The 10,728-nt window shown below is 43.1% G+C and overlaps 1 protein-coding gene across 7 annotated transcripts in view; it reads right to left on the reverse strand.

Moving 5' to 3' along the window:
• Hdac9 (histone deacetylase 9) overlaps positions 1-10,728 on the reverse strand; it is a 511,434-nt gene that overhangs the window by 444,192 nt on the left and 56,514 nt on the right. The window lies entirely within an intron of this gene.

Below are 10,728 nucleotides of genomic sequence, written 5' to 3' on the forward strand. Positions count from 1 at the left end.
TCCTAAGGATCAGGACAGCACACACCGACCTGGGCGTGGAGAGAGGAGTTGGCACAGTGATTAGCAGTGAGAGAGGAACTGCCCGGAGAAGCTGGCATACAGACCGGAATGCTGGTCTCATGCGAACATACATGGTTTGCAAAAATGTCCTCCTTCTCCAAAGCCCCCAAGTCTTATCTGTCTGGATGACTATAAAGCATTAATTAATTAATCAGTAAATAATTTCAAAGGGCAGCTTTAAAATTACCTAGCTATGTACTTCAACCATTTCGCTGAAAAGTTATATTTTTGTATCCCTATATCATAAAGTACTTTCAAGGTCATCGTATCTTCTAGGCTTGATGCTCCTCCCTTGAAAATGATCAAACTGGTCCTCGAGATCACCTTAAAAACTGTGCTCGTAACAGCACGTCATTTCCCATAATGATAAGGAGAAGAACAGACGAAAATCTTATATTGGCTGTTCAAATTTACTATATGGAATTGATACGCAAAATAACAGTGCTGACTTCCTTCTGGGAGGGAGCACTCCTTGGGTCACGGTAATGTTTGGGTGTCCAGGGACTGCAGCTTTTCTGCCATCTCTCAGAAGAACCATGTTGAAGATTGCCGGTAGAGACAGGGGTGGTGTGAAGATTGACCCCCAGCTCGAGGAAACCACCTGGCATAAGAGAGCATCCGGAGCCTGGTGATCCCCTAAGGAAAACAGGCTAATCAATTTGGCTGACTCACTTCGGGCCAATCCTATCAATCATCATTATATCTGGGAGGAATCAAAAGCAACAGCCAGTCCATTTCCACAACTGGAGAGAGCCTGGGAAAGTCAAGCAACAACAATTACTGACTTAAATACCACATTAGAGCACAAAACACTGGCCCCAATTCCCAAAGATATTTATTCCCTCTGTGAGAGAAGGGCTCTTTTGAAACTAAGAATCTATGTATACTTGAGGAAGTTAGAGCAATTATCACTGAAGGTAACATTTATTAATGTCAAATATGGGAAGGGACAGAGTCTTTGCTTCCATATTCTGCAGGAAAAAATCTGCATGTGTGTGTGTGTATATATGCATATATTAAAATAGATTGAGATAGATCGACACATATAAATAGCTCAATGCAACATCTGTAGCAGTCCTTTGGAGTATATTAAAGTTCTTTCTGTTTATCAGGTTGGTAAATCATATCAACTCCTAGTTATTTAAATTGCCAGTTGCCAGGCAACCACATCTTTGTCAACTGTCACTCACTTTTAAGTTCCTCTACAACACTCCTTTAAGGAAAAAGAAGTGAAAATATCTTGAGACACTTATTTTGGGCATCAGAAACGTACTTAATTTTATCCCCGAGCTTAAAGAGTTATAACTGAGATGGGAAACAAGCCCTATGTGGAGGGTGAAGGACATTCAGGCTCAAGTTGTGGTATGGATGCAGAGAAGTTGAAGGGCTTTGCTAGACTAGATTTCCTTCCAGAATGTCGTCCACTACAGAAACATGCTTGGAATTGATTGTCCGAAAAGGAACAAGTGCTCTGGGCTCTGGGGAAGCTGGCTGGTTCTCAACCTCCACACTGCCTAGTTCTTGTTTTACAGTTCCCCCCTCATGAGAGGGGTCCCAATCACAGTAGTCAACGGCTCCTCACTTCTTCCTGTGCCTTTGTTCCTGGACGGTGAGGGGCTGGGTCATTCACTGCCTCCCTGTGAAGAATTCCAGCACAAAGCTGCTTCATTGCTATGGCCATGAGTCAGCTGCCATGACTTTACCCAGTCCAGTAGCATGACATTTTTGCTCAGGGGCTGTGGAGTTGGCTCCGTGGGTAAAGGTACTTGCTGTGCAAGACAAAGACCTGAGTTCGAATCCCCAGATCTAGGTAAAAGCTGACTATGTAAGATGAGATTCTGTAATTCAGTAGTCCCACAGGAAGATGGGAGGTGGACAGAAGGCCCTGGAAGCTCAGGGACCAGCTAGTCTGCCATGTTCCACGGAAACTGACAGAGGGTCATGTGACACAAGGTGACATGCAGGGCCAGTATCTGAGGTCGTGTACTCATCCTTACACCTGCATTTGTATGATGGAGAATGCACACACACACACACACACACACACACACACACAACACCACAAACACCATATACATACATAAAGACACCATACACACACGTACCCCACACATACATACCATACACGCTACACAAACAGAACACACACACACATACCCACCCCCCACACCACATATCTCTCTCTCACACACACACACATACACAAATATATAACTAAATTGCTTTTAAAAAAATCTCTAAATGAATAATAAAACAGAAGAAAACAAGAGCAAGTTGAAAACAGTAAAGGAAAGGAACTGAGGCGTATAAAGACACACTTCTGCCCCAATCATTGTATGAAAAGCTGCTCAATGAGTGACCAGTCACTCCTGTCAAACTGGATAAAATTTTAAAGTCTTATAATCCCTTTGCTGGCAGGATGTGGAACAAATGAGTCTCACACACACTTTCAGAGTGAGAGTGTTCATGTATTTAGAATAGCTGTATGAGACAATCCAGCTGGGGACGAATGGTCTATACCCTACCGTAGGCAGAGTAGTCTAGATTGTGTCTAATGGTCAATACCCTACAGAAGGCAGAGTAGTCTACCTGGTGTCTAGTGGTCTACACCCTGCAGTAGGCAGAGTAGTCTAGCTATTGTCTAATGGTCTATACCCCACCGTAGGCAGAGTAATCTACCTGATGTCTAATGGTCTACACCTTATGGTAGGCAAAATAATCTAGGTGATGTCTAATGGTCTACACCCTACAGCAGGCAGAGTAATCTAGGTGATCTCTAGTGGGCTACACCCTACAACAGGCAGAGTAATCTAGATAGTGTCTAATGGTCTACACCCTACAGCAGGCAGAGTAATCTAGGTGATCTCTAGTGGGCTACACCCTACAACAGGCAGAGTAATCTAGATAGTGTCTAATGGTCTACACCCTACAGCAGGCAGAGTAATCTAGGTGATCTCTAGTGGGCTACACCCTACAGCAGGCAGAGTAATCTAGATAGTGTCTAATGGTCTACACCCTACAGCAGGCAGAGTAATCTAGGTGATCTCTAGTGGGCTACACCCTACAGCAGGCAGAGTAATCTAGATAGTGTCTAATGGTCTACACCCTACAGCAGGAAGAATAATCTAGCTGGTGTCTAATCGTCTACATCCTACGGCAGGCAGGAGAACGCCTTGTCCAGATGTTCTGACTTGATGCCTAGAATCTGTGTATCTGTTACCTACATGGCAAAGAGAACTTCAGGTTACAGATAGAATTAAAGTTGCTGGTTAAATGATTTCCAGATTGAGCTGGCCATTCTGGATTATTCGGGGGGAGCAAAGCACTTAAAAGTTGTCTGTTTATTTGTTAGCTTTTTTGAGACATGGTCTTACTCTGGTAGCTCTAGCTGGCCTAGATTCCAACTGGTAGCCCAAGCTGCATTCAAAATCACAGCAATGCTCCTTGCCCAGCTTCCTGCGTATGGGGTTATAGTCATGAGTCACCATGCCTGATGTGACTTTTTTTCAATTTTGATTTATTGATTTTTGCTGTGTGCACATGGGTACCACAGTACACATATGGAGAACAGAGGACAGTTCTCTCCAGCCACCTTGTGGGACCCAGGGTTGTCAGGCCTGCGGACCAGCTCCTCTACCCATCGAGCAATCTCTTTGGCCCAAGGATCTTAAGAGCATGGAATGAAAGCAGAGCAGAATCAGGCAGATGTGCAACTGTGGTACAGTCAGACATACATGATAGATTTAAGATAACAGATTGAGGCCACAGTCTCAGGTACGAGGACACTTATTCAAAGCTGGATAAGGCAAGGAAATGGCTTTCTACTGGAGGTTCAGGAAAAAAAATGAAGGCCTTCCAAAAACACCGCCTTAATTTTAACTCAGTAAAACTTCTCTCAGCCGCTGTAGGAAACTAGCAAATGCCCAGCAAATCTGCTCCCAGAGAAGCTCCTGTGTGTCTTCTTGGGGAAGTCATAATACTCATGGCACGACTCTTACCATCAGAAAGCTTGGAAACAATCTATATGCCCACAGAAAGCAGAATGGGTCTATAAAAACAAAGGAACTGGAATAATAGAATTCTATATAACAATCAATATAACAGGCCTACAGCCATACACTTCAACACTGGTACTCCTTTTTACTGAAAGCAAATGAAAATATGAATCATATGTCATATAAAAGATGCAGAATGATGTGGCATTTCTGCAAATAGTTTTTAGTTGCCATTGAAAGGAATAAGTGAGGGCTGAAGAAATGGATCAATGGTTATGAATGGGTAGTGAGTGTTCTTCCAGAAGGCCTGAGTTCAATTCTCAGGACCATGTCAGGCCTATAACTCCAATTTCACCGAGATCCCAGACCTCTGGGTGCCACAGGTACCTTCACTCACAAGCACATAGCCACAAACACTCATGCATACACATATGATTTAAAATATTAACAATAAGTCTTAAATTTAAAAAAAAAATTAATTCATGAATAAGAATGATAGACCTCAATTTCGGAATAGTAGCTAACTCTAGAGAGTGAATGGATTGTGTATAGAATGTTTCAAATATATTATTTTTATTACATTTAGTTGTGAGTGTGTATTACGTGCACGTGTGTATTTATATGCATGTGTGAACACTCGTGCCACAGTGTGTGGCAGGTAGAGGACAAATTTTGGAAGTCTGTTCCCTCCTTCCATCATGAGGGTTCCAGGGACCAGCTCGGGTGGCTTGGTACCCGGTGTCTTTCCCTTCACAGCAATCACCGTCTCACTGGACTCGAGGATCCTAAGTGGCTTCTTTCCTAGAACAAAGGAGAGTTCTGAGGTAATGAAATAAGAGAAGCTGGCCAATGGATAAGCATTTACTAAATTTAGTATTCGCAATTTTCCGTATTCCTGGAATATCTTATAATAAAAATAAACAAACAACATATGCTAAATGGGTGTATATTCCATGTGTCCACAGGCAAACAGGGAAACTGATTCTCCCAAGTTCACAGAAATGATTTCACCCAAAGAAGTGTCCCACTAACATGCCAATCGGAAGACAAAAATGCCAAAAACAAACATCAATATTTAGCTCAAATTTTATAACCTTCCAAATGCACACTGGAGAAAGAGATCTTTATTTTTCCTTTCATATTAAGCAATTTCATCTTGGAAAGGACTTTTTTTCTGCCCTTCTCTAAAGGAGCCCAGCCAGGTATGCAGAGTTCTGCTTGGAGTGAGTGTTTACAAAATGACCATGGTACAATATTAAAAAAAAAGTGATACAGCCTATTTATAAATAACAGTGTCCAAATAAGTTAACCGGACAAAGTAACATTCTACACAGCCTTGCCAACCCCTACTGGAAGGATTAATAAAATTAGCAGCTAAAGGACTCAGAGAAGAAAAACATCAATATGCTTTTTGTGGTTTAATATTTTTCCCTTGTCTCTACCAAAAACCTAAGATTCTATTTTTTGTTGTTGTTGTTGTTGTTGTCGTCGTCTGTGAAAGGCCCCAGAGCGTTCTGGAGTCAGTAGGATGTGACTGCTTTGTTCCCGGGAAGATGATGAAAGCGGAGGGGACTTCCACGGTGACTGTCCTCCCCCTGGACAAGAAGACTTGGAAGACTGTCCTGTCTCCAAGAACCAAGAAACATTAATAGGGTAAAATACTGGGAGGGCAGGGGTGGCTAACAAGAGTAACCTCAGAAAAATGTGCAACTAAACAAGCCCTTTGCTATAACCTATTCTTATGTAAACATTGCTTATCTCTGCGCCCACGCCAAGGGCCCCTTTTCTCTTAGACCTAAGGAAGCTGGTTCTCAATTATTGAGTTCAGGTGGTGTACGACCCTCTGCTCCCTTTCTCTCTGTTCTGTTCCTTTTTTCTTCAGCCAGTTCACCTGAGACACTGCAGGGCAAGTTTCCCTTTCTGTTTAATCACCTTTTGTTAAGCTACCTGTTTGTCAAATGTCCCTTCTCCAGAAAAACCTATTCTCTCCAAACACCTCTGCTAAGGACTTTCCCTGCTCTGGGTGGATCGTCTCCTGCACAGGAGCTACCTAGGCCAAGTTTCCTAAACTTCAAACAAATATGGACTTCTGAAATTATCTCGACTGCTTTTCTTTACTGAAGAGGAATCTTTCACTCACCTCGGCTAGGTATCTCCTACCTAATCCCACAGCCTAACAGAGAAACCGCGTCCTGACCTCCTCTAGACAAAGCTAAAATACTGCTCTTACAACATCTGCCCAGCTCTTTACCTCAGCCAGTCCTCGGGGAGAACGGTGAGTCTCCTCACTACGTCTTACAGTAATTTACTTGAATTCAATCGTATTTTTCCAACTTTAATTAAGTATCTTCTGCTTATTTGAAATAAGGCTTTAGTCCTAAGACTTTTAGCCCCATAATCTGCACGTCCACCACTCCTGCTCCATGGTGATAGGTGATTGGCTCGTACCTTATCAATACATTGGTCTGTATGGCACTGCGCAACCTTGACAATTCAGTCCAGTCAGAAGCCTAGGACTTCACACAGTCCTATCACATCACCGGCATTTATTTTATTGATTACATTATCTCCATGCCTAGTCTGAGTCATTGCCGTTGCGTCTTTGAGTATGTGTCCCCCACCACAAGACTGTCAAAATTATGAAAGCGAAGGCATCCATTTGTCGACCTCATGGGAACCAGAGATGAAGACAGATAGACCGCTTGATTGCCACTGAGGCATCTATCTATCGACCTCATGGGAACCAGAGATAAATGGATAGGCCAGAGATGAAGACAGACAGACTGCTTGATCACCACCACTGCCTCTCTAAATAAATTTCATCTCTAGATAAAGTCCACTAAAAATAGTGCTTCTTTCGGATGTCCACCTGACATACCTGTTCAGGATTATTTACTGGCTTAAATTCTACAATGAGTACCCATTCGCCACAGAATGTAGAAACACCACATAGATCAAACGAGTGTACAGAGAGAATCCCCATGGTTGATGATAAGATGAATTATGGATGAAAAGACACAACGATTTTATTTAAAATCTATTTATAATAAGCATTCAGTCTTGCAAAGAACTTTTGTTTCCTGTCTTAGATCTTGGGAGACTAGAGGCTTCAAAGGAGCGAGGAGAGGAGTAAAGGACACAGAAAAGCACAGCTCTCACTGAAACAAGGAAAACAAGAATGAACTAGAAATTCCTTACCATGTGACTAAGGAGAGCACGAAAAGGACAGGACAAGAAGTGAGGCTGGGGAGTTAGCAGGGTTATTGGAGCCCCGAAACAATCTGGCATCATTGTGCTAACATAGAGGAAAGCAGGGATTAGCTGATCTCGCTGATGTACGTAGCGGGAGAGGTGCCACTCCGGGAAGCAAGCTTGAGCAGGATACCACCGCATGGCTCCAGACAAAAGAGGAATGAGGATGACTGCAGTAACAGAACTAGGGTAGACCAGAGGACATGAGACACAGAGATTGCGAGGAGCTAGAACCGCAGTACCCGAAGCTCAAGACGGCTCCAAGGCTCCCGACGTAGCGACAGAGAGTGGCTCTAATGGCAGCAGTAAAAGGTAAGTGGGAACAGCGCAGCCAAAGGTCTTCCCCTTCCCATCAGCTCGGGGTCACTGTCCTGAAAGCCAATACCGGATCTGAGATCTTATCTTCCTTAACTTCCAATCTCCTAAAATAGACACGCACTATTCATAATCAGAAAGTTTCCTTATTCCCCCTTTTCAAAAACACTTAGTTGCTGGAATGTCCCAGCGCCGTGAAAATCAAAACCATGTGTGGCATTATCAGACTTTGGGAAGTTAGCGAGAGTTCATATCTTTGCATAAGAAAAGCTAGTGTATGGCCTACTTAGTGAGTTCCCGGGCAGCAAAAGGCTGTCCCCTCCTGCCCAAACGATGGAGCCCCACAAATGACAATGTTTCTGTCTAAGCTCCCTCTGCACTCACACGTACACATGCACCCCACAGGACAGCCAGCAGAATGGGCAGTGCCACCACAAGTGACCCATGTCACCGCGGGCACTTCTCTACAAAGTCGTCTGTCACCTGGCACAGGTGTAGCCTTTACTCTAAAAGTGAGCTAAGTCCAAGCATACCCCATACCTTACAAACAGGTAAAATAAACGATACGTTTACTTCCTACAAACTCTCACTTGATTTTTACTTAATTACAGTGACAAATCATCTTATCTATACATGCACAATATTGAGTGTAATTTATTAAATAGATTCTGCCATTATTTTTCCAACAAACAGAACTTCCCATAACGCCTGCCATCTTCACAAGCAGACTGACCACAAGAACACAGAACTCTCTCCCAAATACCTGAGTGCAATCAAACACATAGAAAGGATTCACAGCTAGGACAACTCCATTTCCTTATCTCTTTGAGGATTTTTCCAAGTTTTTGAAAAAAAAGGGATTACTAGTATTTACAACAAAATGCAAATATGCCACTACAGAAACTCAGTCATAAAACAAGAGTATAAGTGTCCTAAAGAGAACCAAGCCATACCTGGCTCTTCCAGTCAGAGCAGGGAAACAGCTGAGGAAGCATCAAAGTTATCCTCATAATGACATAACGGCATTTCCTGAGTCCAATAGCTAACCTCCAAACACACATTCTCCCAGACAGAAGAACCTGGGCTAAGAATACAGATCCCTGGTGTGGATGTGGAAGGGCAAGAAGTCCAGAATTGTTCATCATTGTAGCTTACATTCTCTTCTAAGGGTAAAGTTGAATGGGGCAAAATTAAGACACTTCTGTACATCTGTTTTTGACTGCATGACTGTGCGTGCATATGTGTGGGTCTGCATGCCATGGTGTGCACATAGGACCAAAGGACAACATACTGGAGACCCTTCACTCTGCCGCCATGGATTTATGAGATTTATGGGATCAAACTTGGGTCATCAGGCTTGGTGATTATTGTCTTGATCTGCTGAGCCCCCTTAGTGGGCCCCCAAATTAAGACACATCTAATATCTTCTATATCTCTAAAATATGTTTCCAGCCATGCAATGCTTTGCAAATGCGCTAGACTCCACATAGTACTTGATGTGTGCTAGACTCCACACATTATATGATGTGTGCACTAGACATGAGTGCTAAGCTCCAGGCAATACTTGATGTATATGCTACAACCCCATGTATTAGTTAAAATGTGTGCTAGACTCCACACAAAACCTGATGCATGTGCTAGACTGTATGATAGAAGACACGTGTGATCAAGTCTATGCATGATTTGATGGCCGTGCTAGACTCCCCACAATACTTGCCCCGTGTTCTGAACAGTTGGTACTAAGCTATGTGGATGCACAAGCAAGCGATCCAGTAAATAACACCTTGGAGAAGGATGACGACTGTGGTCCTTCCAGTTAGTCACCGACAAAAGGACACAGGCCACTGGAAAGGGTACACAGAAGCGGGACTAAGGAAAACACAAACTCCACCCCTACCCGATGCTGGCACCACCAGGGGCTCCGCAGTCGGCCCGTCAGAATGCACACATGAGCTCTGAATGCATCAGCAGTTTAGACTGTCTCCTCAGCTGCACAAGGACTCCGGCATCATAGAAATCTGCCCTATTTATTCAGAGATGTTCCGTCTCCCACGGACGAGGATTCCTTTCTGGACACCTAAGTTTTGAAGTGTTTGCTTTGCAGAATTTCTTGCCCAAGCAGCAGCTTAGAAAGCAGATGCAGGCCCTGAGGGGCCCCAGACTTCATGCACCTGGGATCAAAGACAGGCTATTCAGATAATGTTAAACCTTTTCTAAGATTTTCTCTAAATGTTTAAGGTTTTTTTTTTAATTTATCACCAGATATAGAGGGAAAATCTTTTCAGACATATAAAAAAATGCCATCCTGAAAGTGCTTTTTTAGAAACCATAATCACCTCACTCAGATGTACTGTTACTAGCAAGGGAACAATAGAGTTTACTTCTGAAAGGACTCGGCTAAATACTCATTACTGAACAATAGAGGTTGTGCTGCTGCAGGGCCCTCAGCTCAATTTTAAAATCGCTTGGAGCCTGGTGCGGGCTTCCGTGCTAATCAGGGCAAGAGCTCCTCACCAGCTGAAGAGGCTTGTTTTCACAGCGGCTGGCCTCATCCAAATGAAAATGCTGTTCATTGAGAATTTTAGCTTTATGAAGTGATAGGAAGTCAAACTTCATCGTAGCTGCTCCATTAAAAAATAGTAACTTAGCTTGAGTTCCCACTCAAAACGTGAATGACGCCCCCATCAAATGTTGCATTAGCAGACCTTTGCTTCTAGGTAGGTATACTACTACTAAAGAATCTAACAGAATAAGCAGGGTGTGCATGCTCTCAACTGTGTGTGTGCACGTGTTCTCGAGCATATGCATGTATACGTGCATTTGTATGTATGTCTACTCTTCTTCTGTGACAAAAGCATGTAGGTTAAAACACTTTGCACTCGGTATTACATACCAAGAAATAACTCATAAAATAGTTACTATTGAAACTAAGAGACCATGGATGCAAACCCAAACTTCTATACCCAGCCAAGCTAGTATTCACTATCAATGGAGAAAACAAGACATTCCAGGATAAGAACAATTTTAAACAATACGTAGCCACAAATCCAGCGCTACAGAAAGTAATAGAAGGAAAATCGCAACCCAAGGAATCCAACATTGCCAA

This window comes from Alexandromys fortis, unplaced genomic scaffold (genome assembly GCF_014885135.2).
Source record: "Alexandromys fortis isolate MF-2015 unplaced genomic scaffold, M_Fortis_MF-2015_v1.1 scaffold_101, whole genome shotgun sequence".
NCBI classification, from domain to species: Eukaryota; Metazoa; Chordata; class Mammalia; order Rodentia; family Cricetidae; genus Alexandromys; species Alexandromys fortis.